The 7,059-nt window shown below is 41.9% G+C and overlaps 1 long non-coding RNA gene across 1 annotated transcript in view; it reads right to left on the bottom strand.

Annotated features, from left to right (window-relative positions):
- LOC310787434 overlaps positions 1-7,059 on the bottom strand; it is a 755,777-nt gene that overhangs the window by 146,071 nt on the left and 602,647 nt on the right. The gene's annotated exons all lie outside the window — the stretch shown is intronic.

The following is a 7,059-nucleotide window of genomic DNA, read 5'->3' as shown; positions in this document are numbered from 1 at the left end:
AGAGAGAGAGAGAGAGAGAGAGACAGAGAGAGAGAGAGAGAGAGAGAGAGAGAGAGAGACAGAGAGAGAGAGAGAGGTGGGCCAAAACTACACACGACTACGTCCTCTGGTAATATTATAGCACTATCATAGTGATGTATAGGAGATCAAATGACCATCAAGTATCATAAGGTCACTGGAAGTCCCTACAGCAATATTACTGTTATTATACTACAGGGCACAAGGATCGCAGCAACACGAGAACATATATAACATTAGGATTATTATACAGATGTTATAGGAGATAATTAAGTAGCATAAGGCGACATTCAGACCCAAAGCGTTTTTGGAGCAGCCAGCATCTTTCTGCAATTCATTCTCTATGTAAGGACATGCTAGACGTGCTCCTCTTTTAATGAACACACCTGGCGTTTCAGCGCTGGTGGAGTCTGTTGTTTTTGGAGGAGCGCTGTGGGCGTTTTAAAGCTGAAAAAAGTTGAACATTAGAGGAAAAGCGCCCTGATCGTCTTTTTCACTCCTCCTACCTTTTCTCCCCCCGAGGGATTTTCAACCTCGGCTGCTGCCAGAATTGGCAATAATCTGGCTTTCATGTTGACAGTGAACAACATCAAACAGACAAAACCAGCTGGCTACCGTCGTTGTGTTCTGATCTGTACTGCACGCGACTACAGGGGAAAACAAACGGAGCGCAAAAAAAACGCTCCGTGCTCTGTGTTTTTGTGCACAATGGAAGCGCTCTCAACATGATTTTCATAGCGTTCTGACTGAAAAAAACGCATTTGGTGTGAATGTCCCCTAAGGCTACTATAAAGTCACTCCATCCACCACAGTAAGTCCCTACAGGAATATTGTAGCAACAGTATAGTGTTCATTAAAAAATACCTGGAGGTACCATAAAAACTATTACAGTAAGTAGAGTATACAAGTCTACGCCATCAAGTATATAAGTACATACAGGAAACTGTAAGAATATCTATAATCTATCATAATAAAATACTTATAAATGTATTATCGGTATTACATATCACAGATACACTATTAGCAAGGAGATAAAAATTCAACTAAAAAGGCAAAAGAAAAAATAGTAGAACACACACAAAGGTCCAGTTTCACTATTGACTATTATACCATCATGGTCTGCGTTAGGGATGGGCATGGGAAACTTTTCAGTAGTAAACTAATCACATGGAGAAACTATCGCAACAGAGACAGAAAGGCTCAATTGTGGGAGCAGATTGGCTAGACACTTAATATTTCTGGTGAGTGTTGAGCTAAATCACTGTATGTGTGTTGTTAGCTAATGTTAGCTGTCAGCTATCAAGCTAGCTACCGCACTGAGCTAACGTTGCTTTCCTTGCTGACTGCTTCCTTGCATATTGTGCGCTGAGATCAGCGCTCCCCAGCGTACTTCCAGCGTTTAACGGTCAGAAAAAGAAGCTAGATGGACACACTGCCTTAGCTAGTCTTGTTAAACATACAGTATGCTACTGTTATATTTACTGTTTGTTTGTCAACAGTAGGGATGTCAACGGTTAACCGTTAATCGATTAACCGTCGCTAACGTCGTTGTTCGGTTATTGCTGTCGGTCTATCAGTTAATATTAAAAAAAAAAAAAAAAAAAAATTTTTTTTTTTTTTTTTTTTTGGTCTATTTACTCAATGAGCTCATGCCCAAACAAGGCGTGTCTATTTAGATGCTGAAATGTTAATGCTTTTTGTGTTAGAAATTCTAACACAAAAAGAATTTGTGTTGAAATGTTGATGCTTTTTGTTAATGCTTGTTAATGCTTTTTGTGTTAGAAATTCTAACACAAAAAGCATTAACATTTCAGCATCTAAATAGACACGCCTTGTTTGGGCATGAGCTCATTGAGTAAATAGACAAAAAAAAAAAAAATTTTTTTTTTTTTTTTTTTTTTTTTTAATATTAAAAAATTATGAATTAACCGATAGGTTAATCGATTATTAGCGTCGGTTAATCGAAAGTGAAATTAACCGAAAATTGACATCCCTAGTCAACAGTATGCAATATTATTGACTTTGAAAATGCATATAATATCAAATGGCTATATATAAAATGGCTATATATAAAATGGCTACATATAAAATGGGTATATTAACGTCATCGCTTTCTGGCTCGGCTGAGCCGATTAAAGGGTTCTTCTAGGAGCTGAGTGGACTAGCTTCGCTGCACCATACCGGCTCGTATCCAAGCTTCGTCCTATTTACTGGAACAGAGAACAACGTTTCCATTGCATGAGAAGCTGAGGGGATGCTAAGTAACGCTTGTTCCAGGTATTAGTCAGTTTCCCAGGTGTTGCTAAACAGAGTTATGGCTTGTGAAAAACTTCAGATTTTGATTGCTAAACTTTTACCAAAAATGTGAATGCTTTGATTTCATATTGTTGGCAAATGACCGTGGTATAAGACCATGGTATAAGCAGGATAATCAACTCCTAGAGGTGCTTTAAACTATTTGAGTGCAGGAGGTTCTTCGCCTCCACGTCGTGCACAGAGTTGATTGTCCCTTACATATAGACGGTTTTAACTTGACAACAAAAACATTCTAAATTGAACCCCCGCTCACTTCCTGTTGCAGTGTTTGCTATGGACATAAAAGAAAAAAAAAACATTCAAGTGCAGGACTGACCATTCCGTGAAAACCGTCTATACAGCTGAGCGGCGAAAACAAAAGTAACGATGTCGAGTGAATATTTCTGCAGTTTGCCGAATGCTGAGAAAAAGGAAGTGCTGTGGGGTTGCGCTCTGGTGAAAACCTTCTATATGTTGTTGTTGGTGGTGGTGCACATTACCATGAATAGCCCAAATCAGCGGGGATTAGAGCTGGGTATTGGTTAAAATTTCAAGAATCGATTCGATTCCGATTCACAAGGTTGCAAATCGATTAATTTCGATTCGATTCGATCGATTTCAATATGTTTCAAAATGTTTTTTGACCTGTACCCTGAATTACATCTCCAGTTATGTAACACAGGGGTTCCCAACCAGCCAAGTAGATACACGGGGAAAAAAAGTTGCAGACCTGTTGTCAATTTTAATGGTTTTAGTTACACATATATTTACTCACCAGGTGGTGACAAAGGGTAAATAACAGCCTTTTCATCTGTCAATAAAGACACTTTCACAATTATGCACAGTGATTTGATTTCAGCCTATATAATTTCTAAAAGTAGATATTAATGATCAAACATTTCCATTCATGTAGCCTACAGTATTTATGTTTTTGTTTCAACTACAAACATAAATAAACATCAACTTGAAACTATGTTTCAACTACCACACACAGCATAATATTTTAGCCTGTTTATTAATTAATAAAATAAAAAAAAATTTAATAAAAAAAAAATCGATCTCTGGACATATGAATCGATAATCGAGGATTAAAATAAAAATCGATTAAAAATCGGAGAATCAATTTTTTGAACCCAGCCCTAGCGGGAATGTTTACATTTACTTCCGGTTACCCCTGGTTCCGGTTACCTCCACACATCATAATGGCGGTGAACGGCACAAACTGACGTGTTAAAGACAAAAACAGACAAAGACGACAAAAATGGTTCGTTCGTGTTGTGTTGTTGGGTGTCCAGTGACCATAAAGAGCGGGTCAAGATTTGGATTATTCAGAATTCCCTCTGCAAAGGGCAAACATGAGCAAAGAGAACTCTGGATTCGGCGGCACAGGCTTACTACAGCTACAACATCCGGGTTCCGAGCTCTATCCGAGCGGCACAGGCTTCAACGTGGCGTCAGTAGCTGTCTGTAACGTAACGTTAACGAGTCTGCAAAAAAACAGCGAGTTTGACAGTTGTAAACAAATGTTATTAGCTAGCTAACACTACATAAAACAAACACAGAAGAAAGGATATAAATTGGATATAAATTGAAAGTAGTCGGCCGAAAACAACGAGAGGGTTTGACAGCATTTATTTGACAACACGCAAATCCCGAAGTGGTACCAGGAAGTAAATGTTGTTTACATGGTGACGTCACAGTGATTTGGTCTATACTGTACTGTATATCACTGGCTATTTCTAAAGCAACAGAGAGAGAGCGAGAGGGAGGGAGGGAGGGAGAGAGGGAGGGAGGGAGAGAGGGGAGAGAGGGGAGAGAGTGGGAGGGAGGGAGGGAGAGGGGAGAGAGAACTAACGAGGGGGAGATGGAGGGAGGAGAGAGAGGGGGGAGAGAAGTAAAGAGGGGGAGAGGGAGAGGGAGAGAGGGGGAGACAGAGAGGGAGGGAGGGAGGGAGGAAGAGAGGGGGGAGAGAGAGGGAGGGAGAGGGAGAGAGGGGAGAGAGAGAGAGAGGGGCGGAGAGAGAGGGAGGGAGGGAGAGAGGGGGGAGAGAGAGAGAGAGAGGGAGGGAGAGGGAGAGAGGGGAGAGAGAGAGAGAGGGGCGGAGAGAGAGGGAGGGAGAGAGAGAGGGGCGGAGAGAGAGGGAGGGAGAGGGAGAGAGGGGAGAGAGAGAGAGAGGGGCGGAGAGAGAGGGAGGGAGAGGGAGAGAGGGGAGAGAGAGAGAGAGGGAGGAAACAGAAAACAAAAGATAGAAGAAAGAGAGAATAAGAGATGATGGAGATACAGAAAGAGAAATAGAAAGGGAGAGGGACACTGCATGATAAACTGCTCAACCGTTCAACTCATCCGTGTGTGTGTGTGTGTGTGTGTGCTCATGCATGTGTGTGTGTGTGTGTGTGTGTGTGTGTGTGTGTGTGCTCATGCATGTGTGTGTGTGTGTGTGTGTGTGTGTGTGTGTGCATTGTTGCTGCACCATATCCCATTCCAATCTCATTGATTATAGGAGAGAGAGGGAGAGAGAGGTAGGGGGAGGGAGGAGGGACATTATTCAAGCTCAACCGCACACTAGATCATAAAGCCTGGGTGAAACCAAGCCAGCACCAACCAGGAGGGGTGTTCCCATCCCTGCTGCATTCTAATGTACATGTATGTGACTCTACCAGAGAGTAGGGCTGCACCATATGAGGAAAAGCTGCGATGTGCGATAACACTGTTCAATATTGCGATGACGATATGACCTGCGATAAATAAATAAATGCTATAAACAAAAATATTAATGGGTAGGGGTGCTCCGATCCGGCTAAGCCACGATCCGATCCGATTCCGATTCCTGGGGTCACGATCCGATTCCAGAATCGAAATGCACTCTTGAAGCTAAAAAAAATCCAAAACCAACAAGTTAATTATTTACATTTTTACTTCAATGTAGAACAGTCATTTCTTACACATGAGATTACTTTTAGCCTTTTAGTCATAACGATTATTGAAAGATATTCCATATTCCAGACTGAAATGTTATAACAGAAGTGGAGTATTGGCCAGAATGACATGAACATTTGGACACATATTATTATTATTATTATTATTTTTTTGCGATAACACGTGGCTTTTGCGATGTGTTCATCGCGCATTTTCATATCGCGATGACGATGGAAATACGATTAATCGTGCAGCCCTACCAGAGAGAGAGAGAGAGAGAGAGAGAGAGAGAGAGAGAGAGAGTAGAAAGAGAAAGAGATTTGTCGTTTGCCACTGGAATTCCTTACACAATAGCACTGTATTGATCTGTGTCTATCACACATGCACACACACACACACACACACACACACACACACACACACACACACACACACACACACACACACACACTCACACACTTGAAATTGATTTGTTTGTTCATTGCCGTAAAATGAAATAGTCTTATTTATAGGCAATTTGCAGTTGGCCTGTCAAGTATGACCTCATGTGACATTTTATTCATCGCTCATTCACCACAGTTCTATTCTATTCTATTCTATTCTATTCTATTCTATTCTATTCTATTCTGTCACAGGAGAGATGAGTCAGCAGGACACTGAGAAAGTAATACATTCTTAATTATACCAGACAGAGCGTGTCTTTGGGTTCATTTTTATAATTTTGCTTACCAGCAATCAGGACAGAGAAAGCCTTGACAGAATAGAATAGGTTCTACAGTGTTTCCTCTAGGATTGTTTGTGCTAAAGTTCCCTTTAGATTAGATAGGTTATGTAATGTTACACAAATATGCAAAAAATAAGATGAGGCACATATTGGATCAGTAAATTAGTTTTTTTTGCGAGTCAAATGTTATATGGTATAGTTGAATCAATTGGTTTGACTAAGTAAAAAAATATAGAAGCATTTTACACAAGGTCTATGGAAAAATGAATGGCAGATGATAACCCATGGAGAGGGAGAGGGGGAGGGGGTGACTTTGGCACAGACCCAGACTACGTTAGCCATGTTAGCATCGTTAGCTTAGCTTCCCGAACGAAGCCGAGATGGCCCATGGAACAGTAGGCAGAATATCAGCTTTTCTTCATGCGGTAACGAGCCTTGAACCTTTTTCCTTGAGTGTTGATGTAATGTAGACACCATTTCTACTATGTTTCTACCGTTTCTATCAAGGAGCTGCTGGGTGCTGCTGTCTGTCGCTAATGCTTCTTCTGTGAGTGAGTGCACAGAATCAGAGAGTCACCATGAACATACCTGACCCAAATCCTGTTTTGCAAACACATGTTGTGGTTTGTATTGGGGCACTGGAAGCACCAGATGGGTGGGTGTTGTGCAACAGACAGTCTGACTGACAGACAGACAGACAGACAGACAGGCAGACAGACAGACAAACAGACAGACAGACAGACAGACAGACAGGCAGGCAGACAGACAGGCAGACAGACAGACAGACAGACAGACAGACAGACAGGCAGACAGACAGGCAGGCAGGCAGGCAGACAGACAGACAGACAGGCAGACACAGGCCCACGCAGACGGCTTGCTCAAGGGCACCTTGACTGCAGGTTTTGGCGTTTCGGGGAGCATGTTTGCCCGCTTGCCCCGCCCACTTTAACCACCTGTTGCACACAGCATCCCCTCTGCTGTGCTATAGTGTAGGCCAGTGCAGTGCCATCTGTTTAGATGCTGTGCTATAGTGTAGGCCAGTGCAGTACCATCTGTTTTGAGCAGTCTCATATTTCTGGTTGCATTGAGAAGTTTTGCTGGGCCTG

This window comes from Poromitra crassiceps (assembly GCF_964638095.1).
Source record: "Poromitra crassiceps genome assembly, chromosome: 13".
NCBI lineage: Eukaryota > Metazoa > Chordata > Actinopteri > Beryciformes > Melamphaidae > Poromitra > Poromitra crassiceps.
Note: the sequence above shows the minus strand (reverse complement) of the source record. Positions and strands in the feature narration are given on the sequence as shown.